Source organism: Crassostrea angulata, chromosome 2, assembly GCF_025612915.1.
Source record: "Crassostrea angulata isolate pt1a10 chromosome 2, ASM2561291v2, whole genome shotgun sequence".
Taxonomy (NCBI): domain Eukaryota; kingdom Metazoa; phylum Mollusca; class Bivalvia; order Ostreida; family Ostreidae; genus Magallana; species Magallana angulata.
Window position 1 is genome coordinate 33,344,569 of NC_069112.1, and position 21,190 is coordinate 33,365,758.

General features: G+C 30.3%; 1 pseudogene; it reads right to left on the reverse strand.

Annotated features, from left to right (window-relative positions):
• Positions 1–6,215: 6,215 nt before the first annotated feature.
• Positions 6,216–8,102, reverse strand: LOC128174214 (uncharacterized; annotated as a pseudogene).
• Positions 8,103–21,190: the final 13,088 nt, after the last annotated feature.

Genomic DNA, 21,190 nt, shown 5'->3' on the forward strand with positions numbered 1-21,190 from the left:
AATTTATGAATGTTTTTTGTACTAAATGAAATATTTATAGAAATCATGTATTTCGTGACAATTGAAATAATATTATACATTTAAAGTGTATGTTTTTATGTATATTTATGGACAGTTTTTGATTTTTATTTCAAGCCCCCTTACATTTTGTCTGTTGTTACGCCTTTTTATTATGTAATATTTGTTAGATTGATAAGATATTGGCTCTTCTGATTGGTCGAAAAATTTCTTTAATACCTGCATCAATAAAATTTTTGACGGATCTGGTTTTCTAATCTGTGCTGATTTAACACTATTTATAGAACGGGAAGTTCCAAGATAAACACTGTCAACAAAATGTAAAGTTGTGTCTGTTTAATTGTCAGCAAACAAAATACAACTATATAAAAATTAAAAGGTGACCTTCAAAAATAAACATACGCATTATTTAATTCATTAAATAGTAAATTAAGCGTCTTTTCACGATTTCGTCTACTTGAGATCATGAGATCAACGATCAACATTTACTGCGATGCTGGCTGTTTCAATTCCAAGAATGATTATAACGAACATATAGGCCTATACACTTTCACAGTAACACTGTTGTTTAAATTTGGTAACGATGAGTTTCAAGTTTACACACGTACATGATCGGTCATCGGAAAAAGCTTCCTAAAGCAAAGCTATGGGTAGTGCATCAAATAAACTCCTTCGGAATATTCCAAGCGTCAGATATTTCATTTAAGTATCTCGCAGGCTATCTAGTTACCACACATTTAACAAAAGTCGCAGATACATACTATTATTTGTCGACATATCAACCATTTTTGTCCACGATCACGTCTCCTTGCATGGTTATGCCCAGTTGCATATTTCAGCGATTTAACTCGCATTAAAACCAGTTTTAACGAATCTTGCTGCAGAGGTAATGATATCACCAACCATCGCATGTATTGCCTTTTCGTTTTCAATTCAGCCGATTCAAATTTCAACCCCCTTTTTCTGTTTAATCCATTAAATTCAGCTCTGCTCAGCTGAATGTGCATCTATTTTGAAAATTGTTGCTGTTGTTGAATTGTATTTATAGGCACTGCTTCATTTAAATAATTTACATTTTTGATCAAGGGCACTTCACATTTTTCTATTCGAGAATGTTTTATTAAATGATAAAAAATGAATTTAATAATTGTCTATTGATCGATGTATCAAAGGAAAATTTGACCGGAAAACTGTTTATTCTTCTATATTTACATTTTCCAGTGTCTTTACCTGTGATAACACTACGTATTAATTTTGTACTATATAACCCATAATACAAATGACGCCAAATTGAGGCGCCACTGGGGTTTGTTTATTGATATTTAAATATTAAATCGTACGATGGCTTAAAATTATATAAATATAAGTAATAAGGAATCATTCTTTGAATATTATGAGGTGGTAATTTCGGTCGGAGTGTGATCAAATCTATCATAAAGCCCTTCGGGCTTTATTGGATTTGATCACGCCCCGACCAAAATTATCACCTCATAATTCGTTATTATTTATCTATTTCATAACACAAGTTGAAACATAAACGGACTACTATTACGTTTAGGTTCTGGTTTTGGCTTCTGTAATTTTCCGAAATCTTACACATCTGATATGTGATGTGCTCCTTCTTTTTAATTAGATGAATTATTTATAAACTCTGAATGGGCATAAATGTTAATAGTTTTGAATTTTTACTGTCCACAAATAGTTGGTTGAATCTCATTCGCCATTATATGTTTTCGTTAAATACATTTTCCTTACACATTTTTCTACTTGCAATTTGTTTAATATACGACGTACGTGTGTTCTTGTTGAATTCTCTGAATATGTTTAAACACAATCAGACTTTCCAATAGGTTGTCGACAAACATAATTTGTATTTTGAATATATTTGCAATCGGGTAGTCGTGCATGGTAATGTTTACCATAGTTATCTTGGAATAGTATGCCAGAGTACCTGTGTGGCAACGCACTTTAAATAAAACATTTTTAAAGTGTGTTAAATGTTTGACCAATTTAGTGCATTTAAAAAGATTCAAAGCAAGTTAAATTTGGAACAATTTTAAGCATTTTTTATTTCAATTTATATATTAAATTTAAATTACGTCATGACATTAATATCAGCGATATCACATAGAGCAAATATTTGATTCATCTGGTTAATGTTGTTATTTATTAATAACATTCAAGTTTGCAATCCATAACAACAACTGTAATCAAGTTTAAAGTTGAATAGGCTAAAAAACATCAAAACAACCTTCAAAATTGTGATTTGTTGTGCTTTGGTTTAATACTGATATAATTTCTTGTATATAGATGACATCAATAAAGTTTGACATCATATGCATTTCATTTGTATCGATCGTTGATTTGATTTTCAATTTAATTTGTATAACAATGTAGCTCATTCGTCCAGTGATGTACTAAATTTCCCGAATTAATTTTCATTAACATTTCACGACAGTTTATTCTTCATCGCACGGGCCGAAACAAAGACTAAACTGAGCATATACTGAAAAAAGACAAACAAGTCAGTTTGAAGAAGTCAAGGAGAATAAATATTTTGACAAAACAAAACCAAATTTGAGGCATGTAACAGGTGATATCTGTAAATGCTAAAAATAAACTTTATTCCTATTTTGTGAAATGAAGTTGCATATTATAATTTATCTGAATTGCACTTTTACTGTAATTATTAAATTAGGTATCTAAAAGTTTTTCAAATATTTAATATGATCCCTAAAATTTCTGGTCTTTTTTTAAGTCTACCCGACTTGCTCGTAATGATGTTGTGAACGACACATTTCGGAAAGATTTTGATAATCAGTTTCCATATCTACAGCGTTTTCATTTGTTTGAGCCCGACCTCTCTTTTCATTTTGTCTTGATTGTTCTCTTTGACATTTGCAAATTTCAGTTCTGATCCATCTGGAAAAGCCAAGAAACACGATTAATTTACAAACTAAAAATTCAAATCTAAAATATAAAATAATAAGAATTTGTCAAATAAATCATTAAGTATATCTGATAGTCTTTCTGTTGACCACCCACCCTTCTTAACCCGAATCAAACGGAAGGAACTCAAATTGCTTGCAAATACGAACACAGTTAAGGTAATGGTCCATACCCACTAGATAAATAAAATGCGTACACATTTTTTTTCATATTTTTCATACGTGTATCTGAGGATATGTTCTTATCAAATTTTACCCTGTTTGCTGGTCCATCGGTATTATAAAAGCTAGAACCGTTGCTAAAAATAGAACCGATCGCGGAAAATGGCGCTTTTCTCATACATAAAGAATATAAGCCTAAGCCTGAAATTTGACTTTCACAATATCATTTTTTGACTTATATCCTATGCAAATTAAAGGAATTATTATTTATTTTTTCAAAACTTTTTTTTTATTGTTACACGTGCTTATTCATCAAAATTAGATAAATCTGCATACAAATTAGATAAAATGAATAAATTTTCAAAGAAAATGTAAGCTCTTATAATTTTATTTACGAACAGAATTCTCTAAAATTTTGATATTATTTACACCTTAACGCCCTTAATCAATTGTAAATAAAATTACCGAAGGGACCGGCCTTTCAGGATCAAAATTGGCATATTTTTGGTAAAATCATTAATATATTTAGCTTGAAAAAAATCCGTAAAATTGAAACTGTGCATAGGTTTATTATTTCATAACTCTAAAAAATATGTTTTGATTATTTTTATATAGAAAACATGATTTAAACAAACTGTTGATAAATCTGTATTATTTAAATCGCAAAAGATGGTTTCTTAGGATATCGATAAGTATTATTGATCGAGATCGGTATTTAGAAATTGCAGTCACATGGGTGGATAATGCTAACTACCTGATATATATATATATATATATATATATATATATATATATATATATATATATATATATATATATATATATATATATATATATATATATATATATATGTCTTCAAGACAAAAATCTATTCAAACATTTTTTACTGGTTTTAAAGACTGATGTTATAATGAAATAACCTCTTTTCAGCGCGTGATTTTAATTCTAAAAACATTTTTTTCGTTGAAAATAAATCTATGCTCGTTGCTAAGCGAATAGCATAAATATTATATAGGTCAAATTATTTCCCCTTGTGTTTTTATCTCCCTTATGCACTGGAATATAGATCTCGGTGAGGATTTCATTTGGATGTTTATGGACTTTCGGGAATTAATGTTCAAAAATTGGATTAAATTCAACCTTATAATGGATTGATATTTATGCAGGACAAAAGTAAGCGGTCTATATTTTTAAAAAGAGTACGTAGTCGACACAACCCAGTCATGTTATTTCGCTGATTAATACCCCGGTAGACCTAATTGATTGCAGTTTTCAGGATTTTTGATATATTTGTTTTGAATCAATTTCTATGTCAGCTTGATTTCTTTGTTTTGAAATACAATTTTTAACGCGAGGTCTCAATTAGATCGGGCACGAATAAGACTTAATAACGCGTGATTTACGTCAGACTTTGTTTTGTGACGGATGGATAATTACATTAAAAGACAATATATTTCAAAAACACAAAAATAATGAACTTCTGTCTTTATTACATACCTAATGAATGAAAATATGTTGATAACCAAGCTTAGACAAAACAGCATCGAAACAGCAAAACAAAGTTGTTGGAGGTTTGCACTTTGTAAATGTGTAACTGTAAAAAATAAAAGAGATTTTAATTTGTTATGTGTTCCACTGAAATATATTGCTTGGAATGTAAAAATGTATCGTATTGACCTGTGCTACTTTGCTGTTATAAAAGGGAACAACGTTACAAGTTGTCATACAAAAAAAAATAATAACAAACTTAATAATATCGAACTAACAAAGACTGAGAGTTAAGAAATTATATCCCAATCATATTAGAAAATTTAAAAAGTATTTTGTTCTTTAGATAACTTCTTTTAGATGTATACATGTACATGTTATTGACACTTTAACAGGTGTTTTGTCTCTATTCGCTTTAGGTAAAGAATTGTATAAAGAGAATCTACCTTGAGCATTTAGTTCATGACTAATGTTGCATTTGCACAAACTATCGGATGTTACGTTGCTGTCAAAACAGGCTCCGTGAATGCAGTACCGACTACATTGTTTATCACACATCTCACCATAATAATGAGGACTGCATTCTTTAAATATTAAAAAAAATAAAAAGATAATCAAGTTATTTTATATACAATATAATATTCTATAAGTATATATATGTAACATTAAAAAATTACTATTCCCTGTGTTTCGATGTCTTTCATTTGTTACGACCGGAAACTAGTTTTCAATTATTACGTTAAGCTTCATTATAGACATGCATGCATGTATACACAATGTTTTTTTCTAATATTGCAAACCAAACTATAATTATATTTTATCCTTTCATATTTATATAAAAGAAAGCAGATTATGACATTATGTTTTAATAATATTAAGACAGATTACCGGTCATTTCAGGGCAAAAAAAAACCCAAAATAATAAATGTGATTCTTATATTCAGTTTACAATGCAAACAAAGAGAACAAATATTTGTTGACAGCATGCAGGAATTATTGAAAGAAAAATAACGTTTTAAAGCGGCATGGTCACGATTTTGGTCAAATTCTATTTTTGTTTTATTGTTTACAATGCGTACAGAATATATTTTAATTGATCCGATGAAATGTGAGAGTTATAAGCAAGATGCATTGTTCACAATTCTTTGTCAGATAAACAGGGCTTGTTTTCTGTTATTGTATACATGTACATAGGTTCAAAATACCTGTAAAAAATCTTTTTCAAGCTAATTTCTGTATCTTCGTATTAATGTTAGGCATAAATAAACAGTTCTGAACGTTCAACGTTTTCATTTTAGGTCTAAAGTTGGATTTTTGCTTCAACATTCAAAATGTAAACAAAAGCTTTGTTTAAAAAAATCTGAAACAATTTGCAGGGAAAAATTAAAAACGTACATAAGACGTGTATTGAGAAATCATCTTACCAAACGCTTTGTAACACAAACATTTCAAAATTGTAAAAAAAATAAACTAACCACAGTGACCACTATTGATATCACACGATTTACATCCCTCACACGGTTTACAATCATCACCGTATTTGCCAGATTCGCATCCTGAAGCAATAAATAAAAAGTATAATAATTAGTAATAAACCCATCATATCTTTGCTTGCCGATAATAAACGATTAAAAGATCAAACATATTACTGATTGTATAAAATTTCATGAAGAATATACCATAAATTTCTATTTCGCAGGTTTCAAGAATAGGCCCAATTTCACCAAATTTATTGTTTTCAGGTGCGTCGTACGTGGTCTCTACAATGGCGTATCTAGCTGTGTATCGACACGGTATGTCAATCATATTTGGAGGTACGTTTGGTTGTGTGGTATTATCCGTATAACAGCGAACTCTCTGTGACGTACTTGACGTTGCTGCTGGAAGTTCTGATACATCGAGATAAAACTGAATCTGTACTGCATCCATGAATCTGAAACATGATTCGTTTTAAATGGACAGTAAAGTTGTACATGTCTGTACATTCAATGAATAAAGTGAGTTATTTAAAGCGTTGAACGCTGTGAACTAAAATGGGAAAAAAATTGGCTGAGGTGATGTTGGAAGTATACATTTTGTACGTATCATTTTTTGCGTAGAAATAAATATACAAATCTAGGTTAGTTAAGAAACAAGTTAACCATATAAGTTTACAAAAATATCAACTCATTTTAATATGGTTGTTCGTCATACTACGCGTATGTTAATTGACATACCTTCGGATCTGTAATATATCTTTACGTTACTTATGCTGTATGGTATTCCCAGATCAACTTGAAACCAAGCTCTCGGTCGATTAAAATCAGTATGCGAACAATGCGCATATGTCAAATCTAAATTCCCGTCATTAGCAAATGACACTCCTTGACCATGCTGCGTTGAACTCTGACCTAGAATTGTTGTTTTTCTTTTACACAGGTTTTCTGAAATTTAGATAGCGCACATGTTTTTTTTTCAAAAAATGCAAAATATCCCTGTATCATACACGGGAAGTTACGTGTAAAGGAGAATTTTCAAAAATTAATAATAAAAATAAATAAATGAATAAAAATAAGGGCTTTTTGAAATTTTAATCAAAGTACTGACGGGAGTTGATTTTATTTAATTTTTTTTAAGATTAAAGATATGTTTATTTGCATGGCGGGCGTTTTCTTATAGGCATTTAAATTACGTCCATGTTTTGTTATATGAAGAATTCCAAGAGATACCCCGTTTGAATCATGTATTGTATAATTTAAAGAGTTTTTTTTTTAATTTCATTAAACCATGTATCAATAATCGAAATATTTCCGAGAAATTGTATTGGATCCAAGCAATATTGAACTTTAGTCTCGTTCAACCAGACCATCGACTGTCTCCAATAATCTCCAATAATCAAAAGAGACTTAAATTTGGCTATTTTCAAAGTATTTACATGTATAAATAAGTTTCCTTGAAAAACAGTCCTTTAGAATATATTACATCAAATTTATGGATATTTTTAAGAACGTTTTGTCAGCGGTGATAATTTGTGATTAGGACCACACACCGTTTCACTTTCGGTTTGCCAGAGTAATTGCAAAGGAAAGTTAATTAGAATCAACTCCAAATAAAACCACAACAAATTTAGCAATTCAATTTGCTGTGTACAATTACTTTTTATATTATATCAATTCTTTATAAAACAAACAAAAACTTACAAAAAGTTAATGTTACACCATATGTAAGTGAATATTTAACCATAGGTAACCGAAATTGTCTATGTTAAATATAAAAGAAAAATAAAGTTCTTCATAAATCACTATGTACAATATATATAGAGATATGTATGGACACTCAACATTTGCTATGTAAACTTAGATATCTGATTTTCAAATTAATAAAAAATATTTACATACCAAAACAATAAAAACCGTTAATAAAGCACAAAAGTAGAGCCATGAGGAATGCTCCCATGCTTACACGGACTGCACATAAACGACTCGCTTCCCACTCCATTGTACGCAAGGGAATTGAAACAGCCTAATATATCTGATAATTGTTATTTATTATTTGTATGCTTAATTATTGACATTAAATTTTTCACTTGACGCAATATTGGTGTGAATTTCAGTTAATTATTTCAATTAGGCTAAATCAGTGGTGTTTGATAATAACATCGACACACTCATACTATTAATTGCATCTAAGTTTAACTTAACTTTAATGAGTCGTACATAGCCAGGCGATCGTAATTGATTGTAAGCGATTTTTCTTAATTTTTGATCGCATACATTTTCTGTATATTTCTTTTAGAATTTATCTAGTAAAAATATAGATATATATTCTGTATCTTACGATTCGTAACATATCTTTTTGGTATACAACATTTTATTCCATTTGATGGACATGTATTTTTGTTATCCAATTTTAAAAACAACATGATTTGTCACCACGGCACCCGGTAACGTTCAAAACATGATGCTAAGATGACGAACGCACATTTAATAGAAAAGCCGTCTCTTTATTTCACGCTAAGCCTTTTGTGCGTTTCACCGTACAACTAAAACATGCATATATTACACGACATAATATTTGTTCACATTTGTTCGAGAATCATAAGATAGTAATTGGGAGTTTTTGAGGGTTTTTTTTTAATGTGTCTTTTCGTTTACGGTATGAAAACCCTGCACGTCAGATGACGTTACTCATCCTTTTGACTAAATATTTACAGATATTCTGTTTTCTTTCGGGCAAGCTCATGTCCAAAATACAGTTACCACCACCCTCACCAGATGTATAACCACTCAACACTGTTGTTCAAATAATTTTTAGACATATCAGTTGCACCTTAGAACATTTGAAACTATTGCTAAATTTTGTTTCTTAATTTTAGTAATAATATGACGTTAAGTAAAATAGCTATGGTTAAAGTCTTCGTATTTTTTGTTGACCGTCGTATCTTTAAAATGATGTAAATTATAACACAATTCATATGTCTTTTTGAAAGCATTCATCATCCGTTCTTACTAACTGTTCATTTCTTCGTATTCAATCGTCGTACACGATATTACATAGTTTGTTAAAGAAATGGTCTCAAAACATTTTTGTATACACCCCCCTTATTTTATTATTTGTATTTTCCCTAAAATACTAGAAATTAGCGGATTTCTTCTAGAAAAAAAATCAGTTCATCATTTTATAATAGTTGTATAAACTGCCGAAATGCATTTTTGTCATCAACTCAAAATTTGGGCTTTTATCTTAGTTTTCAAGCGAATTGTCTTTCCTTCAAACAGGAAACTAACTACGCATTATCTCACGATTTCATTTCAATGTATATGGTCAATTAATGAAGTTTTAGCCTCTGTAGATCCGATTAGATGGCTATACGTGTAAGTCAATTCTCTTTCTATGTTAGTAATTTTTCAAAGGTTTTGTTCATAAAATTTCAGAATTTTCACAAGCCTTGTTAAAAAGCAACAAGTTTAGATTATTCTTTTCAAATTAAAAATAAAAATTTCAATGAAAAAGAAATTGTAGAATAAACAATAGAATAAGGAAATCGATACTAAAATTTATAAATCAAACTGTACAAACAGAAAACCTTAATTAATATATTTTTATAAGATATTTAAAAATTTAAACAACTTCATCCTTTCATTTTTATATTGTATGTATATTTATAACACTAAAGTATCCGTTCAAGAAGGAAGTAATTATTGCTTGCATTTAACATTACGTGTTAATCTTTTCCGGTTGTCATTTAAATAAACTTTGATATTCATTATTACCATCTAAAAGTACCATAAATAAAGTGATTAGTTAAACAAATTTGAGGAAGAGGATAATTATTTTTTGGTAATATCAATTGTTTTTAATTGAAAAAAGCATCATATAGTACATATAACAAAATCGACAATATTCTATTTATGAAGAATCGGATGTCACGTATATGAGATTCCTGTGTCAAAGATAAGTACCCATTTATAGAGAAAACATTTTCTCTTGGTTTTTAAATGAACAGATTTGTAGAGTGCCGTCAGATTAGAATAAAATATTTATAACTGTTCATAGTATGGAATCATTAGAATATGAGAAAAGTTACCCGTCGACCATATCCTCTCCTACTGATCCCCTTCACTAACGAAACACCATCCATAACAAATTATGAAACATCGTTAATAGGTTTGACCATATACAGACATCTACGTGCCTATGTTAACTGTATAGTTTTTTTTCTTTCTTTTTATTTATTATATGATGTGGCCATAATAATAAGAGTTAGTTTTTTTTATTTCCCATTATTTGATCAATTTACCAGTATTCCATAGAACTACAATGTATATCACGTATATCGTATACTGGAGGAAAGTATACCATTTTCCGCCCTGTGTAATATTAATATAAAATTCGCCTATCCGTGTGATATATCAACATTAGGGTTGTGATATAAGATTTATATCACACTCGATCGTTTGGTTTGGGGGTTGTTTTCTGCTGTAGATAAAAATTTTCTCCTTTATAATATTCTTTATAGTTTGGGACTGATGTGGAACTAATAAACAATACATCGTGTTATTGAAAATATTATGATATCCCGGATTGTGCGTTACAACAAACGGGATCTCTGTAGAACTGTTTCCGGATATTTTTTCCCTGTTAATCTTCGTAGTTCTGAAATCGGTATTTACTGGCTTCAATCACATGACTACACTCCGCGTAGTGAACATTTTGATGTGTGCTGGAGATAACCAGTTTGAAATATTTTTATTTCACAAAGGATGCAGGAAAGTGATTAGCTGTAACTTGTAATGAACAACATTTTATAAAAAAAAAATTCAAGCCTTAACTTAATCGATAATTGCATTGTGTACTCTACATTGACTTTATTTAGCCTTCATTTTGATAACCTCTTACTTTAAACAATATCATTTGTTCAAATTTCATTACGTTTACACTATTTTGTAAAAATTATTTGACATCACTTCCAGATAGTGTGTACATTTTTGTGACGTTGTCTATTTTATGACGTTATGATAAAGACGCCAATGCTTGTTATATCTGTTAGTTTAAAATCCACTGAAAAGCAGATCAGGGGAAAGCGCTAAAGATTAAATTCGAGAGAAACCTTTTGACAGCATGTACCTGTTCTGTTTTTTTTAAATCAAGCATTTGCCCCCAAATATCATCATACACATACATTTTGCCGTTCAAAATATTTTAGAAGATATCGTCGTTTATAACTTTTTTATGACGTTTATTGATGCATATTTCATTTTACTGTTTTTAAGTTTTGTGGGTCTTTTGTTATAAATTACAGGACTGTACTTCTGTATTTTGTCGCTTTTAAGAGGAGTATTATCGTTATTCGACATACTTCTTATATTAGAAATTCATAAAATTTTGACACAGTCAAACAGGTCATAAAAACAAATGATTATATGAATTTATTCAAATTTGACTATCATGTTTTCGCATAAAGGTCATGTCAAGGGCACTACCTTTTGCATCAACTTAAAAAAAAGACAAATTTCTATTATTTCTATGCAAAATGGTAAGATAGTAAAAATGAAAAACAAATTTCCTTTCATCTTGATTTAATGAGCATTTTAACAAATTTACTTTTAAGAAGTCGAAAACCTAAAAAGACTCTTTCCTTAAGGAGGCCGATTTGGGTTGTGTTTTTGCAGAAAAAATACAAAACCCAAACTTTTTATTTCTTAACCATATATTATTTAAACCAGCTCTAGTTTATTTGCAAAGTTGCAAGAAAATCTACAGTCTGGTTCTTTTTAGGGACCATCTCAAAATAAAGGTACATTTACTATTGGAATATATAGGAAACTGTCATTTTCCGCACATCAAAGCAAATTTAAGAAAAATACTACAATAGTTTTTTTTTTCAAATTGTTATACCGTATATCAGGTTTTTTCTGCGTGTATCCATTTTCTGCTTTGTTCGCGACGATTTCTGAATCGTGGAAAATATATCAGCGTAAATTTGATACAGGTATTCCTTTCCTTATGAAGTAAACAGGTATGTAAGAGAATGAACATTGTTCAGTAGGTTTATAGAGTAGAAATTGCAGGATCGGAGGACAAGCGGCAGATAATAGGTAAGTATGTTATTTAATAATCCATTGACAAGCTAAATGTAGAACGGTCGCTTTTATTGCGTAAACCGATGTTTAATTATACTTGAGCTACTGGTATATGTAACGGTACCTGATCTATTTATCTTTGACTGTTTGCGTCTCTGAAAATAATTATCGGTAATTATTTAACAATAAGAAAAACGTGGTTTGATTGTCCGAATTTTTTATTATAAAGAGCGGCAATTTAGATACTTTACACCCTTACTTCACAGGTTTAAATCATGACGCGAAAAAAACCTGATAATCGGTATATGATTAGTAATTCCATTTCCTACTTTATATGTAAAAAAAATACTAAATTCTACCGTGTGGTTTTTAGTAAGGGCTATCTTAAAATATCAAAATGCGCGGAATTTTGCTATATATTTGGATCTTTACGAATGAAGATTGGTTTAATGAATTCATTTAAAAAATTAGGAAAATGTCCCCGATAATAGCTGTATATAAAATTTCAACGGCGTACAATTTTTACCCTTTTTTATGTTATTTCTTATAACGTACTCCTAAAAACGCAATGGCAACGCTCCCCTACCGCACAACGGAAAAATCGTTTAGAGAAATAAAAATTCCCTTTAAAAAGCTAAATACTTTTATCTGTATTTTGTTTATTGTGTTCAGTTTTATAAATGATATCGAAAAAAATAATAAGAAGTATAAATCAACTGTATTATACTAGAATGCGCAAAAACATGCGCAATGAAAATTTATGTCGGCCTCCTTAAGACAAAGAAATGTGCAGTAAAAGTTACAATTTTACAAAATCTAATGATAGTTGTATATCTGATAAATTTTGCAATTATCTTATTTTCGAAAAGTTATTGGCTATAATAAAAGAAAATAAAAATTAAACACAAGCAAAAAACAATACGGTGAAGGAGATAACCGTAGTTTTACAGTTAATACAAAAGAGTATACAAGGGTTGTTAGAAATGTTCGCAGACAAAGTGATTTACGGGAAAATTAGTGTGATTTTTGTATGATGATGTATGCCTTATTAAATTACTGTCAATTGAAATAAGTATGCAAAAAAGAATCATATGATTTTAATAATATGTTCAAAAGTATACAGAAATTTTTACTATATATAGTTATATTAACGGAACACAATTCAATATTTCCACGACGTCATGTGACGTCAAACAACAGACAGGCAAACGTGTCACTCTTTTTAAATACCTTTTCTTTTCAGGCACTGTTATGTCATTTAACAAATTTTTAAAATGCACCTTAATACCTTTATCTGTCAAGTTTTTGTATAATGTCGTCTATGACATATCGTAGATCATTTAAATCGGAAAATTTCTGTCCAAAGTTTCGATAAAGCAAATTTCATAGGTGCAATATCCGAGTTGTTTTGATAAGGGGATTGCAGCAAGAGCTCAAAATATCAGTCATTTCATCTTTACATATCTGATACCATTTTAAGGCCATTGTCCTATACATATTAATTGGATAATTTCTAGCAGCATATAAGAAACTGTTGGTATCATCTGATATTTTCCTGCTTGCATGCAAAATTTAATGAAGACCAAGTGCTCCAAGATGTCAAATACCGTAAACGTTTTTGACTTTACTTTCATGCGCGGGTCGGTCATTATTGGCGATAAAATGGTCAGAAACTGTTTAATTTTATTGAAACTTTCACAGAATGACCTTTATAATTTTTTTTAACGTCATGTGAAACATCATTTATTTATATTTGTTGAAACGATACATCTTATTAATAAGTAGAAATGCTTACAAAATATTAAAAAATCAGAAGATGAAATGCTACGCGATGTATATCTTATCATGATAAACAAGCTGCTTATTTAAAAAAAAAAAAACAAATCTTAACACATTTATTAGAAATTACGTTAAGTTTAAAATTGAAACGTCTTTCTGGTATCATGTGAATAGTCCGCTCACAATCAAACTTGTCCGCGGACTTTTCTAAAAACCCTCGTTAATAAGGTTTTACATGTATGTAACAGTTTGCCTAAATTGACTCGTAGGGTGATTTGTTTATATTACAATTAAAGAATAATATCCAAAATAAAAAAAATAAATACAGTTGTACCCGGATAATTAGGATCTGTGCGGTACCAATCTGTATATTAACTGTTTACTTTTTGTTCCGTTTGAACCCAGTACCGCCAAGCCAAAACATAAAACTTGCTGAAAATGAAAAAATAAAAATAAAAATAAACAAAAACTAAGTGTCTAAGAAAAGAATTGATTAAAATTGAATAAAAAATTACATTCTTAACATACTCCATCAAAATTGTGTTGCCCGAGGCTTAAAAGTGTGGTTTGTAAATAATTACTTGCCAAAAAACCCTTAGTTAAAGTTTTTTTTTTTTACAAAATTAGATAAAAGATAAAACTCATGATGCTGTCTATTTAGTATCAACGTCTCCTCAGTGAAATAAGCTGTCGATATCACGTGATAGAATGATATTCATGTGATAGCATTACTTTCCTTGAAGGAAATACATGTTTATAATTGTTTAAAAATTTGATATCTTTATTACGTGTTCACATTGGGCAATTTAATTAACAGCATAAAGGATACTTTTGTAATCAATCGAACACATGCAGTTCCCGTCATTTGAAATTGTCCCAAAATAAAGCGTGTATAGCTTTTAAGTTGATTTAAACTTGACAAAAATGTTTCTTTAACCTGTACAATGTCTTTGCACGGTGTAAAAAAAGTGTTGCATGTTCAAATTTTCAACAACAAAGAAATGAAAAGTAAGTAACATGATTAAATAATTGGGCTGTAATAAAAATATTCACCAAATTAACAACAAATATACCAATGAACTGTTTGAAGACTTTGTGTCTTTGAAAATAAGTAGAAAGAGTTCCCATGGTGGGCCCAGCCAATCGGACATCATGCGGCAGATTCTGAGCAACAAGCATATTTCGTGTACAAATACAACTCAATCTAATTAAACCGAATTGTATAGCTGTGTTTGAGAAGCGCGCTAAGTTCTTTGTCGTTTTTACAAGTTGAACAGCTTTATTTTGAGAAAGACAGGAAACACTTTCTTAATTAGTACCTGTTTTGTAACGAGAATTCGTATAAAACGATATATATTTTTTTCGGTAATGATTATTGATTTCATTATAATATTCTGTATTTTTTCATGTTTGATTGCGGCTAAAAACAATAATATGATTAGCAGAAAGCATTGCCCATGTTAGCCTTCTCAATACACATGACAATCTTCTTGAACAAAAAATGGGGGGAAAAGTTATTAAGGTCAGACAAAACGTTCCTCGAGCATTCTTTGTATCTCCTCGTAATTAAGAGTTCAAATAAAAATTTTTATAATCATTTTTAAATGATTAAAATTTTGTTTTTATAGTAATATGCCTAGATACCTGAGGGTTTAGAGCGGTGACTGCTCACTGCTTAGAGAGTCGGTTCCATAGCTCGTGAGTTCAATCCCCAGCCGAGGTAAATATTTGTTTCTTTGTCAGTAATTCAAGTGTATTTTCAAGAAGATTATATACAAATTTGCATACTCTATTATTTTGCATAAATGCCTAATAAGGTATTTTAATTTGTTGCAAAAAGGCTTGTTAAAGTAGTCGTAAATCGATAACAAGTTTGCTGAAAAGGTTATATAAAATTAGGGAAAGTGTCGTTTGACCTTAACTGCCCAATGTCAAACCTGTAGAGGATGAAATTTTATCTTCTTGATATAATGAAGATATAATGAAGATTTATGAAACAATGAAACCCAGTCGCTTTAAAAACCACACACAAGTGTACACGTAATAAATAGTAATGTAAATTTAAATGTTAATCTTTATAAAAAAAAAACAAGGAATTCCTGACAACTGTATTATACATTTGAATCTTCTATTTTTTATCTTTATGTAAATTTAAGGAATCTGACTTTTATCCCACGCCCCCCCCCCCCCTTGCCTTTTGTCTGTTTGTGACGACCTTCAACAAACCTAATTTGTAGGAATATACTGTAGAAGCAAAAATTCTCTTTGATGATTTCATTTAATTTAATTTAGTTTTTTTCCGTTGGCAGTATTAATCAACAAAATTAAATCAATGACGAATTTTTCATCCAAGTATTCCTAAATACAGTTTTGTTACGTAAAATATTTTAGCGATTATGATTTCACGAAATTAAATCCAAACGAAATTGTACGTGGTTTAAAACAACGGAGTTTGAACCCAACAAATATATGTGCTTCTACAGTTCATTTTTAAAACTTGCTCTATTTCAAAGCACAAGTTCAAGCATAAACGGGTTATGAATTACTTGGAGGTTCCGATTTTAGCTCCGGAATATTACACATCTGATACATGAATGTGCTCCTTTTTTTTTGATTGGATGAATTATTCATAAACTCCGTGTAAGCAAATCATGTTAATATTTTGAATTTATAACATACACAATTAATTAGTGAACATGTCATTCGGGGTTTTTTTTCTTTATCTAGATACATTTTTAAGCATTTTTTATTTATTATTTGTTTAATACCTGACGTACGTTTGTTTTCGTTAAATTCATTTAAAATATTTCATCATGGTTTGATTTTGACCTGCTATATCTGACTTAATTTACCGTCTTTGAGAACGGGGATAGGATGGGGTAAACCAAAGATACAGACCAAGTACCAGTTAATTTTATCCAGAGGAAGAAGCAATATTCTAATCAAGAAACTGTTTAACAAGTAAGCTGAGAATGCACTGGGTTCTCTTTTAAATATCGGTATGTCTTTTTGATCTAAACAAGGTTAAAACAATCATAATTGTATATTAATGTGTTAATTATTTTTTCCAAACACTGAACAATACATCTTATTTCAAATGAAAAAATGACAAAAACAAACCGTGAACCATCTCAAAAATCCATTAAACGAATTACGATTTCAAAGCAGAGCAACACAGACTTCCATATTGATAGAGGTAGGATCAGGTGCTTAGGAGGAGTGAGCATCTTCTGATGACCGGTCACACCAACCGTGTGCTCTTTGGCGTAGTCGGGAAAAAATCTGAAAAGTCCGTAGACAATTTGGTGATTAATTAATGTCTAACAATTAGTATGAAAAACGTCAGTCGGTATGCGACCCAGTGTGTTGATATGGACGATATCACATAGAGCATATATATATATATGATTCATCTGGTTAATGTTGATATTTTTGGATTTCATTCAAGTTTTGCAATCCATTTAAAGTTTACAAATTATGTAGCTTGACATCTACTGTAATAACATTAAACTGGTTGGTTTTAAAAAAACCAATTAACCTCGGAATTGTTTGTATAATATCGTATCAAAAAAATACAAGTTAAACAACAATATGTCCCAATATAAAAGTTTTGTATTTTTATTATCGATGGTTGATCGATTTTATTGAACATTGATAAATATCATAATTTGTTGTTCACTATACTTAAATACCTGTTCTTTGTCTAAAAAAGTAACTACGTTTTTCATTTTAGTAACTCACATTGACACTGCTGTTCACTTTAGTCGTACATCCACGTATCTGATCTTGCTCTAACATCACTTAAAGCTGATATCAATTCATAAATACGCATTGTTTCCCTTTCATCTAGCGCCATATTAGTTGCCGATTTCTATTGTTTTGCTCATCGTTAAACACCCCCGGTAGAATAATGCATGCTTCACCGCATTCAGGTACTTCATACACCCGAACATGTTACACTGACAAGCAAAAAATTGCAGAAACGCGTTTTGAACAAAAATAATATGACAACCGCCGCACTGGCAAGGAATACCAAATGAACGACAAAATATGAAGACAAACTGAAATCCAGGCACAGATACTTTAAACATCGTCAATAACTGTAGACCGTTTTCCTGTGGACATGCATATAACAGTGTATAACACTGCACATGCGCAAACCACATACTGTGGCAGATCGAGCAGTATCAATGATCAAATGGATTTTAGAAATTGAGCGTTTTTTAAGAAACCGATAGAAATGATACGCTGTTACTTTTTTGTACTTAATATTCTATAAACTATATAAGTTTATCTACTGTGTTGGATGATGTGCCGCCATTTTTTAAAAAAAAAATAGACGTCTAGGACTTTGAATGAACGGCATTCGTATTCGATGTACATGCAATAGCGAAGTAAAGCAACATTACCTTTGCAAAATAATACATGTACTGTAATTTCACCGGAGTTTACGGTGCCGGTCGGTTTTGGGTTCCAAATTTACTTAGTGCAAATTACATCCGGTAAGCTGTTTTGGAAGACATTTTTGTGATCCGCTTCGGCCGATCACTGTTGTGTCCATATGAGGCATCCGGCAAATGCTTCCACGTGCGCACAAATTCCGCTTGCATAAGAAGTTCTTATAAAAACTTGAAGTTTGGTTTAGTATTTATATAACATTTTATGCAGTTTTATTTCAATTCATTTACCTTAAGAGATGCAAACATACATAGAATACAGTTCGACCTGTTAATTCAAGAATGCACATTTTGTCTCACGCGTAAGAATTTCTATCGAAAGATTCATTCAGTAATGCAGATGACCTCGATGAACTGACCTCAATCTTAAAAAGATGCTCCATGAACTGACCTCGATCTATTGATGTTGCATAATAGTAGCTAGGAAGACGGCTTGATTTATAAACAAGGTTTCGTTATAATGCGACCTCAATAGCAAGTTATGATGGCATTCAATGTTTTTCAGTCGCATTAAATTATGTTAATACAAATCTTTCTTTGTATACGTGTTAATGCTCTTTGAAGAACCCTACTCAGTCTTCTGAAGAAGAAGATACATTAACATTTAATAATTACGATAAAAATATAAAACTAGACAAGGAGTTTACGAACCGCTTTCCCCAAATTTATTTCAAAATTAAATTTGTTGACGGTTTATAATGATGAAATTATCGTGTACAGATTCAAAATAATCTATATTTTGTAAAAATACAGTACTTTTTAAATTATTTTACATCAAACTGATCATGTTGATTGCTTCTAGCTATCAATATATCATTATTGCCGATCATTCCTTTAAAAGGAATACTTGTTTTACTTGCATCTGGGACGTACAGATCCATTTTAGGATCCTCTCAACAGCGTCTGGGATGCTTCCCCAATCAAGTATTTGTGGTGCAAAGGCGCAACGAAGTATGTCTTCTTTCTTATATCTATATATTTGTAATATTATTTTCTGATTATTAAATTAAAACATATGCATAATTCAATATTTTGGCAAGTGTGTATGAAAGTGTAGCGTTCACTGATCAATTTTCTAATTATATTAGGTAAAGTAAGAATGTTTTAATATTGTTAAATTACAGTTGTTACCGTAAATCATCCCTGCTATATTGGCTAAAAAAAATGTGAAAGTGCTGGGCGTTTTACTTCCGACATAGAAAAATAAGCCTGTAGCAGAACATGTACCTTAAAAATTCTTTCATAAAATAAATATATTTTCTGGGGGCTTTTTTGTTGTAGTTTCCTTTATTCCTTTAATTCTTTATTACAACATTTTACTATAATGTGTAGTTCATGCATTATGAAGTCCATGCAACCAGAATGACTCGATCAGAAAGCAACTGACCGTAGGTTTCGCAACCGGTATTTTTACCCCAGTGGCAGTAAAAGAGTGATCGAAACTAATATGGCGAACACATGCTTTAATAAATCCATGTTTAGGTTATATATGCTAGCAAGGCAAAGGCAACGTTATTATACGTAGGTTATTCTCACATCTAACAAAGAATGCATATTATTACAAATAACGTAACATGTAGTTGTGATTGAAAACGTTAAAGACTTAATTGAAAGCAATTTTCATTTCTTAAAGGACATGTTTTAAAATCAAACCTTGGACATAAAACAGAATATTAAGTACAATTTATCCCACTTTTTTGATGTATCAAAAAACAAACATAAAGCTATCAAACGTCAAGGGTATGCTCAAGAAGATAATATAGAAAATTGCATACTCTAATATTTTGCAGAAATGCCTGGTAAAGTATCTTAATTTTTCGCAAGAAGGCTCGTCAAAGTAGTAGTAAATCGATTAAAAAATCTAGGAAATAGTTTAGGAACGCATCATATGACCTAAACTGTCCAACGTCAAATTGACACTACTTGTAGATAATTAAATGTTATCTTGTTGATGAAATGAAGACTTATGAAACAAAGAAACCCAGTCGCTTTAGAATACCAACACGTGTGCATGTAATGAATAACAGAGCACATACCTCCACCTTTCACGAAAATAGCAATCAGACAAAAGACGTAGGCACTTGACATGGTCAACATTAAAGATATATGTCACTAATAAAATTAATCGGTGTATCAAGTCTATGCTCATGTAAACCTTGACTGAATTATTATCAAAGACCTGGTAAATGGCATCGACTTTTATTGATCAATATCGTGACACATTTTAAACACTCTCAAAATACAAAGCTTTGTTCTATCATATTATGTATTTTTTTTTTAATCGAATTCTATCAATAACTGAATTCAGGTATGTTTTTGATATTAGAAGTAAAATTAGATTTCAATATTTATATACAATTCAAGGGATTGGTGACAACTGTACAATACATTTTGAATCGCCTATGTTTTAGGTATATTTAAGTAAGAATCTGACTTGTATCTCATTTTATCTCTTTTATCTCCCCCCCCCCCCCGAACTTAATTTGTAGGTCGATACTGTAGAAGCTAAAATATTCGTTGGTGATTTAATTCTGTTATCTTCGTTGGCAGTATTTATCAACGAAATTAAATCAATGACAAATTTTAATCCAATTATTCATAAAAACATAGTTGATACGTAAAATATTTTAGATATTATGATATAACGAAATTAAATCCGAACGAAATTGTATTTGGTTTAAAAACAGCGTAGTTTTAACCCAACTATATGTGCTTCTACAGTACATTTTAAAACTTACTCTATTTCAAGCACAAGTTTAAGAAAAAACGGATTATT